This window comes from Octodon degus, unplaced genomic scaffold (assembly GCF_000260255.1).
Source record: "Octodon degus isolate 3935 unplaced genomic scaffold, OctDeg1.0 scaffold00285, whole genome shotgun sequence".
Classification (NCBI taxonomy): Eukaryota; Metazoa; Chordata; class Mammalia; order Rodentia; family Octodontidae; genus Octodon; species Octodon degus.
The window spans coordinates 1,503,425-1,515,475 of record NW_004524861.1 but is presented as its reverse complement, the minus strand read 5'-3'; positions in this window follow the sequence as shown (position 1 = coordinate 1,515,475).

The window sequence follows — 12,051 nt, the reverse complement described above, 5'->3', positions numbered from 1 at the left end:
TCCATGATGGAAGCAGGGAAGCAAGGTGGTGGGAGTGGTCCCAACTCCCCCATAGGGCACACCCATATCACCTGGGAAACTTCCAGCCAGGCTCCACCTCTTAAGGGCTCCACATCCTTACCATAGAACCAGGGATGGGAACCAAGCCTTTAACACTGGGCCTTTGAGAACAAAGCCAGATCAGAGTAAGCAGTTGGGGGAATTGAATGAGTCAAATTGAAAACATCTAGGCCACTTAGTATAGTGCCTGGCACAAAGAAGGTTTTTTTTTTTTTTCCTGGGTGTTGAAAAACATTGCTTTATAAACACTTTCTATCTGAGCACTTGGGAGGCTGAGGCAGAAGGGTTGCTATGAGTTCCAGGCCAGCCTAGGCTACAAAATCAGTTCAAGGCCAGTCAAGACTACACAGTGAGACTCTGTTTCAAAAAGACAAAGGAAGAAGAGCAGAACACAGGAAGAGGTGGAGGAGGAAGAGGACGAGGAGGACGAGGAGGAGGAGGAGGAGGAGGAGGAGGAGGAGGAGGAGGAGGAAATTATTTCCTTTAGTAATCGTGCTGAAAGATCTAGGCACTAAGAGCACAATTAGTCATTCCCTCCAGAGATTGCTCTCTGGCTTTGTTCTAAAAGAGGGGATCATACATCTCTCCAGCTGGAGTGCAGCCCCTTTCTCTGAGTTAAGTGTCTGGTCTATCATATGAGCATAGAATGATGAAAAGCCAAACAGAAGAAAGAGAGCCAGCTATAAATTATTAACAATAACAAAAACTTCAGAGATGTACCATGGTGCCGACCTCCCTAAGAAGAACTGTCCTTTGTGAACCATGCACAGACAAGACCTTCATGTTTCATATTCCTATGTTCCACAAGAAAGGCAGAAGAGAAGACACTTCCTAGTAGCACATAAGCAAGAAATAAGTATCTCCAAAGACAGGAACTCTTGAACATAAAGATGGAGCTTTGACTTAATATATTTAAAGATGAACTCATTGGAGCTTAGGCCTCCAAGTTGGCCCCCTTTGAGCATCCCTTCTGCTGACATCCTTTCCTAGGGCTTTGTTTTCTCAAAGGGCTGAAGGATTCTTGATGTTACAAAGAGCAGTATCTGCCATGGTTCACGTGCACATCCCTTGGGAACATTCTTTAAATGTGGATTGGGTTTCAGTAGTGCTGGGCCTGAAGATTCTGAATTACTGACAAGCTCCCACTGATGCCATTGCTTCTGGCTTGTGGTTACAATGTGAATAACCCAGACACTGGCAAGTAAGGAACCTGATCCTCAGATGATGGTAAGCGTTCTGCTGTTAGGCCTGAGGGCTCAAGACAGGCCCTACTTCCCAGCATTTCCAAAGGCGGGGGTGTCTTTTGCTCTGGTCATAGTGTTGAACAATAGCAAATGTCTCTGCCCCTGTCCTGGACTCCCCTCTGAGGATGTTCAAAGGGGGCCAACTTGTGCTGCACTCTTTTTTGATGGAGTTTAAATAGTGAGGTAATGTCTGTTCCTGATGCTATCTCAATAGCTTACATCTTGCTTCTGAAAACATCTGACAGTGGCATTGATTATTCCCAATGACACTCATTTCTAGCCCACATGCTTCATAGAACACAGAAGCCTAAACCAAGCTTACTAACCAGACACAGCCCATGCTGTCTCCAAGATCCCACTGGAAAGTAATTATGCTGCCCATGTTTCTAAGTCACTGCACTGGCAGTGGCCTGAGGATTTCTCAGGAAAGAATAGGATTAATAAGTGTCAGGGAGCCAGCTTTCTTTACTTCTGTTATAATGCAAAAGGCAAGTAAAGCAAGGAGAATTTATTTGCACCTATAGTTTGTGGAGTCACTGGAATGTGGAGCCCAAGGATGAGGCTGAGCTTGGTGTCAGTGCTGGAGGGAACTGATGATGTTTAAGCTGAGCTGAGGAATTTGTTACTGTACTTTTGAGGGAAAGGGGGCTCTGCCAGTGGTGGTAACAGTATAACTACAATTTTGTTAAAAGCCTGGCTACTGTACAAGGAAGACAGGAAGGAAAACACTACATGGTAAATGCCCCTAAGTGCTTGAATTTGAGTAAGAGGATGTGATTTTTTAAAAAAAAAAATTGTTTCCTGTGCTTTTAACTTTTCTATAATGAGGAAGTATTGCCAATTCAATTAAGAAAGTGTTAGCCAGGATTGGTGTAACCCTAGCACTTTGGAGGGCTCAGGAAGGAAGATGACAAGTTCTAGCCCAGCCTAGACCACTTAGTGACTTAGTCAGGTCCTGTCTCAAAAAAATAAAAATAGAGCAGGGAAGGGGACATAACCAGTCGAGATGGTGACCTGGGAAACTGAAGCGGAACCAGTATCAGGGTGGGCAGGCCCAAACCCGAGGTGGAGTAAGAGAGAGGCCTGAGTGAGCCCTTTGGTGCCAGGTGCCCTGGACTAGCACAGGACATCTCAAGGGAACAGGGGTCCTCAGCCCTCTCTGCCCCCTGGTTTCCTTCCCCAACATGAGGCTAGCAGTGTTGCTCTCCCCCTGCTCAGGCCATAAGGTATATCCACAGCTTACAGCAAGTCCCCACCATGAAACCTGAAAACAGCCAGAGGAGACCTTTCCTCTCTGTGAGGTTATTGCCTCAGAGTTTTGTTCCAGTAACAGAAACCTGACTGACACATTTCCTGCGCAGGCTGGGAGCAGACACAGCTGGGGTGGTGTGGAGCTGTCATGGTTACTGGGGCCTCTGGATGAAGCTGAGCTCAGACCCAGGACCAGAGAGACAGTGTGGGAGCACCCAAGCACCCCTCAGCAGAAACAAAACCAAGACAACCTCTGTTGCTTGTCCCTAAACAAACATCTGTCCAAAATGAATGAGGGACTTGGTGTAAAAATGTAAAGCAATAAAACTTTTGTAGAAAAATAGGAGGAAGTCTTCAAGACTGAGGGGGATATTGATACCAGATGGAACAGAACCGCTGTCCTGTGGTGATAGAAATTGGAGCTGAGGCGCAGAGCATGAGCTCACAAGCAGATGCTGTAAATAAGAAGAAGTGGGAAAGGGGCCTCAGCCTGAGGAAGAAGACCTGATGGGGGCTCATGCCTGATGGGCCCCAACCAGCCTGTTAGTACCGGGCCAGCTTCTGTCAGGTAGGCTAGGGCCTAATGATCCTCAATTCTGGTGGGTCTGGAAATGCTTACCACATTAGGGATGATCTAGTATTCCTGCTCGGGGGAAAGTCTCAGCTCTGATCATGGAGGAATTGCTTCAAATCAGGGATGATCTCATCGCAGGATGGGGTGGTCTCATCCAAGGGTGACCTGTCTGCAGAGGCTCTCCAGGGACCCAAGATGGCTGCAGCTTTAGGACAGTGTCCAGGGATTCCAGAACAGGATATTGTGAAAGCTAGCATTTGGGTGTCCCCACAAATTTTTTTTTAATGTATTTAGTACAGGGTCTACAGGATCTCACCATACAGATTGGACTTGTAGTGATCCTCCTTTTTTTCAGCCTCCCAAGTGCTGGGATTACAGGCGCACATCACCACATCCAGGCTCAATCACCATCTCAGTGTGCCCAGGGGTGGGGCTCATATGGCACCAGAGTGAACCCCAGTCTATGCAGGCAATTTGACCTGCTGAGCTATCTGGCCAGCCTTCTCACAAAATTTTAAAATATCTCAGTTATTCTTTTTATTGTGTTTTCAGTCTTGGAGATGATACAGTTTAGATAAATTTAGGTCTAATAAATCTGTTTTTTAAAAATTGAAACCCCTTAGATGATTAATATGCCTATGTGCAGCCAGGATCAGGGGTCTGACTCAAAGCTTATGGTGATAAAGGGGACAGATGCAAAATGAATGCAGAGGCCAAGCTTTCTCCTGCTTTTCGTAACCAATTGGGCATGTATAGGCCCAAGTGAAAACCAATGCCTCTTAGTAAAAGAAACTTTTTGGCCATGACTCATCCACATGGCTGACACTGACAAAGGTTCTACAATCTGAGATACAGGATCTCAGGATAAATCCTGAGGGGATTTCACTGACCTTATCAGACCCAAAAGCTACAACTCTTGTTGCATAGGTCCTGCTTTACCTTGGTCTTAACCATCCAGCAGAAAAGTATAAAAATCAAATATAAGAAGTAAAACCATGCTGTTATGTTGAGCTGTAGGGGACTCAGGTCAACAATTTCTGACATTGCCAGTGAAGCAGAAGACCCAATACTATAATGGACTACTGAACTCATTTAGAATATTTTGCTGAGTTTACACACCTAAAATATTTAAATGATGGAACTTAACAAAAAAAGAGGATACAGATTAATGTCCATTTTGTATCTGTATATTCAAAATGGTTAGGATAGATATATAGTTACATTCTCTTAATGAATAGAGGGATTTGTTCTAATAGTGTTTGTAAATAGGATATCATGTCCGCATCTTGTACAGCAGTTAACCACTAGGAAGAATGTATGCAATGTGTTAATTATTGAAATTGTCCTACCAATTTGGTTTGATACTGTCTCATTGCTATTTGTTGTTTCTCAATAAAATTATGGAAAATAAATCAATAAATAAAAATTTAAAAGGAGAAAAAAATAAAAGAAGCTTTTAAGTCCTGGAATATCTCATCGTAAAAAATTCTTAGAACACCAAAGATACAAATCATAAAATAAAAATTTAATAAATTGGACTTTATTACAAACGTGTGTGGTAGGAGACATTTGAAAGAAGATGAACAGACAAGTTATAGACTGAAGGAAGATAATATTGAGAACTCTCAAACTCTGCAGTCAAGCATAAATAGATAAAAGGCTCCAATTAGTTGGGAACTAAGATATGATCTGATCTCTCTGAAGAAGTTATGCAGTGACAAATCAGGATACAAAAAGGCACTCCTTCAGAAAATGCAGATAAAAACCACAAGGGGATATTTCTGCCCATTTGTTAGGATCAGACAGACAGACAGACAGACAGACAGACAGACACACACACACACACACACACACACACACGAGAGGAAATAGTGACAAAACCAAATGTTGATGAGGTGGTAAGTAAACCGGGCCACCCACATATTGTTGGTGAAAATGCGAAATGGAACAGACACTTAGGAAAAGAGGCAGTTTCTTTAAAAATTCAACACACAAGTACCACAAGACCCTAGCCGTTTATGACATTCCAATTTGTGTGTGTGTGTGTGTGTGTGTGTGTGTGTGTAACTGGGGATTTGAACTCAGACCCTTGCACTTGCCAGCCCCTTATTATTCCAAAGAAATATTTATGTTTCCCACAAAAATCTGCACGTGAATGTTCATAACAAATTTATTTGTAATAGCCAAAACCTGACAGAAAACCTAGAAGTGCTTCGATGAGTACATAGGTAAGCAAGGAATACTACTCAGCAATAGAAAGAGATGGAAAGTCGATGTGCACCACAGGCTGGATGATCCTTTGCAGAAGCATACTGAGTGGCAACAAAGCCATTCCTGAAAGACTGCCCCCTCTAACATTATTGATAAACTGCATTACTAAACGACAAACTGTAGAACTGGAGAACTAATGGCTGGCAGGCAGAATTGAAAGAGAGGTAGCCGAGGCCATGAAAGGGCAGCACAGGCTGCCAGGGAGATGGGCACATTCTGGGCTTGCACAAGGCTGTGCTCTGAGACACCGTGTGAGTGTCAGACCTTGAGGGAGTGCCGCTTCCAGCTCCGTGAATGGGCACTGTGACTTCGCAGGAAGCCTTGGAGTTCGGCTCACTTTTCTTCACCTATGCACAGTGCCATTTGCCCTCAACTGATCTTTGTAAGCATACGTTTCCTCACCTCTTATATTAGGAAAGTCTCGAGATGGCAACTGTACAGTGCTTGGAGCCTAACCTGTGTCCCTAAGGGAGCAGAGTTGTGGTGGTGTTGAGGCTGTGATGCTAATCTGACAGCACAGATGGAATGACTCAGGGTGTAATTTCTCTTTGAAATTATGCTGGAGGAAACATCCACATGATGATATATCCATGATCATGGCTATATTAAACCCATTAACATTAGGATTTAAAAATTAATAATGTGCAATGGCTAAAATTATCCTGGTAAGTGAATAAAGTATAATCTCAACCCTGCATAGAAAAGATACTTTGCTTTATTTTACTTATTTATTTTTATTTTGTTTGGTGATGCAGGAGGTGCAACCCCAGGTCATATGTCTTCTAGGCAAGCACTCAGCCTTTCCTTGGCCTGAGAGATGCATTTCTCAAAGTGAGCAGGGGGCAGCAGTATTAACCTCCGGTGGTGACCCATCCCCTCAACATCTCTTCAGAATAACAATATGATGAGACAGTGGAGAAAAGACCAAAAGAAGCAGACTTCAATAGGAGGCTTTCCAAGGTGGTTAAAAATATACTTAACCCTCTCCACAGACTGAGAAAGGGAGCCTCAAGTTGGAGTGCTGTGCCTCAGTGTACCAGTCTGGTCAGGCACAGAGTAATGTAGATGACAGAAATCCACTTTCTCAAGGTCTAGAAGTCGGAGATCAAGATATCAGCAGGGCCATTTCCCCCAGGCCTCTGTTCTTGGCTTGCAGGAGCCCAGCTTCTCCCTGCATTGCACGTGGACCTCCCTCTGGATGTGTGTATTCTAATTTCCTCTGCCACTGACACCACATATGGCACCAGGGCATCCCCAGAAGCTCTTGTTAACTAACTTTCTCCTTTATAGACCCACTTTCCAAATACAGCCCCACTCTGATGTATGCTGAAAGGTGGGACTTACTGTATGAAACTGGGGCCTCAATTCAGCTCATTGCAAGCATCAATTCCTCTCTAGCCAAAGTTCTTAGGAACAAAGTTAATGACAGGCAATGGGCAGGGAGAACTGTTAGTAACCTATATATTATATTTGTACCTTTATATTACTGTTTGTACAAATATAACACATGATATTCTCATCCAGATATGTATAGAATTTACATGAATCCATATGAAAAATGCAAATAACTCAACAGGAAAAGATGGACAAAGACCATCAGTAGACAATACTCAGATAAATAATACAAAATAATACATATATAAAAAGACTCTGAACTTTATTCATTTATGCAGGCTAAAAAGAAAAGAGGATTTTACCTCTCACATTGGCAGAAATTAAAAGATTGATAATAATAAGCTTTGGCAAAGGTTGTAAAATGGTAGAAACTCACAACCACTAGCAGGGAGTCATAAGCTAGAATGACCATTCTAAAGACTGTGCACATTAATTCTAAAATATCCTGGGGAGGGGCTGGTGAGATGGCTCAGTGGTCTAAAGCACCTACTTAGAACAAGCTTAGCAAAGCACAGGGACCAAGGTTCAATCCCCCAGCACCACATGCCAGCCAGCCCTGCCCCCTGGTGGGCTGAGCTGCCCCCCAACACACACACATTAAAAAAAATATCCTGGGGTTTTTGTTTGTTTTGTTTTATGATACTGGGGTCTAACTATGGACCTGGTACATGGTAAAGTGTTGCTTTACCATGGAGGTACATCCCCAACCTTTTAAAAAACTTTAATTTTGAGATAAGGTCTAAGTTTAGCCTCAAACTTGTGCTCCTCCTGCCTCAGATTCCCAGGTAGCTGAGACCACAAGTGTGTGCATGCCACCAAAATGACCAGGAAGACATGCAAAAGGGTGATCCAAAAACATGGCGAACATTTAAATTTAAAACATTATTCCAGCAAAGGACATATTACCAGGAATCACAGGACAAGTGTGTTTGAAGTTATGGGGAGTATTTTGACTTCTCTGAAGTTCATTAATAGAAATGTGTCATTTACGGTAAGAAATTTAAAACAAATTTTAAATATTCATTGTATTTTTATCATACTGCATATAATTTTTACCCAATAATAAACCTTTAACAATCAATGTTTTAAAAAACAGTTGTCCATATGATAAAGGATATAATATGGAAGCATTTTTTCTGCTGTGTGAAAAAAGAACATCCATTTAGTGAGAAATAAAATGCAGACATAACCTCTTACAATGAATTCAATATCCAGCAAAGATAATGGGTGATTCTACATGTACTGAGGTTAAAATAAAGCTCTTCAAGAGGAAAGCAAAGAAGCTATTTGTGGGACTGTATTCAAGTATGATCCATTTTATGTCTCTGTAAGTGTGCATGTGTACAAGCATATGCATGGAAATATACAGAGCTCTGTACAAATGTATAAGCCACTGTGGAAAAGAGCAAGATTTGGAGACATCTTCTCCATCTTCAGATATTCTCTGAATATTTCTATTTAACAAATTACAAATTATTTTTAAACATTCTTTGTATTTTTTGTCATATTGCATGTAAATTTTATTCAGTGGAGAAGGATGTGTGATATTAGAGGTTGAGATGGTAGAAGAGAAGCAAGGAAGATAACGGGGACACCAGAGAAGATGAGAGGAGGTTTTGAATCTTGTTCTGTGCCTTCTTGTATTTTTTAAATTTTGTGCAACTGGATCAACAATCTTGTATGCTGACAGTCCCTACACACACACACACACACACACACACACACACACACACACACACACGAAGAGAAGAAAGATGTCCACTTTCAGAGATCTTTGCAAAGCTCTCTGCCAAGACTTCAAGTCCTCTCAAGCTCCTAAGAATGGCAGCCACCCCTAGGGGAGCCTTGATTGCCCCAAATGTTTACTTTAATCAGTGCAATTAGCAGGGCATCAACTAGGCTTGGAGCAGTGGCCTCAGTCGTTGGCTGTCCCCCACATCCTTTACTGGTGACTGAGCTTCCCTCCAGATCTGCACCTCTGTCTTTCCCTGCACGGCCTCTCCCATCTGAGGCTGACTCTGTGCACAGCTGTGAGCAGATAAGAGGCTCTGAAGCCTTCTGCTTTGCTGGGGCGCTGCTCTGTGTCACTTTGTGTCATTATCACCTGATTCCTCAGTGGCTCTGATTTGTAAATTTTTCTATTGTTCCTTGCAACCTGCATCTTGCTTCCCAGTCATAAAGCTGGAACCCTGTGAGCTGCCATTGCTCTATCATTCAGCTATAGCCTGTGGACCCAAATGCCACATGTCTCTAATCTGTCCCTGACTTCCCCCTCCCTCAACCTCTCCTGCTGCCAAAATATGGCCTCCACACCTGGAGAGTTTCCATTCTTACTTTTTACTGCCTAGCATCCCTCAGATGCCAGAGACATTTTTCCAGAAAGCCATCTAACCAGACCTTTCAGGCCTTAAAATAGGATCAGACAGAAAGGGCATGGGTGAATGGAAGTAGACAGAGTAGGGAAATTAGTACAGCCTGTCTGTTCAGCTTTCCTTGGCTCTTTGGCCACAGCATATATTCCACCATTTTACCACTGCCTTTGGGAGAAGAAATTCTGGCTTCCATGACTTGCCCTGCAGAAGAGAAATCCTAGTTTCTTCAGCTTTTCTCAGGGAGCATGAGGGCAAGGGACAGGAGGGCAGGACAAGGTAAGAGAGAAATTGCATCTGTAGTGGAGTGCTAACTGGTGGTCAACTTGTTATACCCAGTGGGCCTCCCGCACCCAGCTGAATAGAACTTGCATGGTGCTGGGTGTGGGAGGCCCACTTGAGGATTGCTGCCAGCAGCATATGAGGCAGAACTTGGAGAAGCTGTTGGAGCTGTTGGAAGCTGCTGGTTCTTTAGGGCTATTCTGCTGGAGGAACGTGCCATGCTGGCTTTTTTAATGAAGTTGGTTGTTCTTGTTGGAGGAGGAGCTTGGAACCTCGTTATCATTGAGAATGGCTGCAATTCACTTTGGGGGAGCTGTGGTCCTCATTCTGAGCATGTCTTCCTGGCTGTAGAAGGGAAGATAGCGCACTGCTTAACCTCTTAGAGAAGCCTGTCATGTTGGCTTTTCTTATGGAAACTCAGCTTTCCTCATCACTGAAGGAGCTTGGGACCTCACTGTTGCTGAGGATGGCTGTGGTACTTTTGTGAGGGGGAGGGGCTCTGGTTCTTATCTTGAGCTTCGCTTCCTGGCTCCAGTTCCAATCCCTCAGCCTGCTAACACAGATCCTTCATTCTGCTGGCATAGACTCCCTAGCTTCTGCTACTCACCTTTGGGTCTTTCCAGCGCAGATCCATGAAGCCGGCCTGCATGAGACAATGTCATTGGCTCTAGGCCTCCAATTGGACTTGTGAGAGGCATTGTTATGGGCTCTAGGTTTTCAGCGGGACTCATGTAGGATGTTAGAATTCAGGCACTCAGTTGGATTCTTCAGTCTGTAGTGTGTGGACAGATTTCCTTCACTCGGTATATGACCTTTGGGTGATTCATTATAAAATAATCTTATAAAACATGTATTTTTTATTGTTCTCCTTGCAAAAATCCCAAACCATGACAGAATCTAAGGCCTTCTTTTTAGGGCATCATTTTCTGAGGCCCAGGAAGTCCAAACCCCTTACCTGCTGTACACAGCCCAGTCATATTTCCAAGTACCTACCCTTCCAGTCTCTGGGCAGCACCTTAGTGCCCTTCCTGCCACTCTGCCAGTGACTGTGCCGTATGTATCTCCCACAGAAGGCCCTTGAGACCCACTGATTTTGCCTCCATAGCACCCACTCCAACCTCTCTTGGTGCCCTTATGCTGCCTTTAAGTCCATGTGTGGGTCAGGTGGCCAACTCCAGGATCCCTTTCCCCACTTGTGGCCCAGGCAGATCACTCAGTTTCTCAGTTCCTTGAATTTGAATTTTGAGCAACACAGGAACCTCAGAGAGACAGTTCCTCCATAGTTCAGCCCTACTAATCCCTGAAAGCACTTCCTCAGTTTCCTCTGACCTGTGAAATGATTTGTGTACCACCTTCTTGTCTACTCCTTCCTTTAGCTTAAGCAAGAGGGGCATTTTCAATATTTGCGATCAATGCATTCCCAATGAATCCTACATTTTCTGTGCCAAGATTCTGGAGTTTTTTTAATATTGGAAGTTGAGCCCACTGGTTATCCAGTTACATTACACTGGATAATGTAAACAGGTGCTCTGCTACTGAGCTACCTCCCAGCCCCATCAGACGACACTGCTTATTCTTCAAAACCTAAGCCAACTGTCCAATTACTCATTCATTCATTCATTCATTCATTCATTCATTCATTCATCAAATACTAAAAATGTTATGAGATGGCCAACTGCTGTGCTGCCAATATGATAGTAAATGAGCAAAGCATGGCCCTTGGCTATGCGAACCTCTAAATATCTCCAAGTAAATAACTTTTAGGGGACCGCAGGTTCAAAGAGTAGGATTAATTATAATCCTGCCCATGGCACTTTATAAACATTGATGTGGATAACTGTCCAATTATACAATACCCTCCACACAGACAATCACATTAATATGTGTGTGTTCTTGTGGAATGCATAGTGCAATTTAATGAACATGCATCTTTAACACAAGTATTATTACATCACATGTTCTGTTTGGTTTCTTATTTGTCTTCTCTGAGTGTGGTACCATGCCTGAAGTACCAAGATGAGGAAATGGGCTTCAGAAGCAGCTGTAAGGATTTTTTGGCTTTGAAACTTGACTGCCTGGGAAGCAAACTTGAGGGTTTGGGCAGAGGGGTGACGTGATCTGGATCAGTAGGAAAATACCAGGAAATAATAAGGAAAATTAGCTGCTGAGCCTGAGACAGGGATTCAGGGCTGCAGGCCTGGAAACAGTGTGGGCCGTTAAGGGGCTGCCACAGAAAGCCAAGGGTGTACTGAAGGTTATTTAAAAGACAGGGGTCTCCTGCTTCAAGGTTGTATATGGTGAGATTTTTGGACTTATGTGCAAACATGAGAAGTATATTATTCTTTATGCCTATTTTAAAAATTTTTTTTTTTTTTTTAATGTTTTTTAATCATATTCTGTAGGGACTTAAAGTTTAACATATCAATACTTGATGAAAAATACCTGTTCCATATTATGCCTAAGATGTTTGATATGCAGACAGATAGTGAGGTTAAGCTTAAAAGCCTAAGTTGTTTGATAATAACAACAAGCTTGTCTTCTGGATGGTTAACAACCTAAGTTTGCAGACCAAAATTAGAGAAAAAGGAGGGCTACAAGGAAAGCC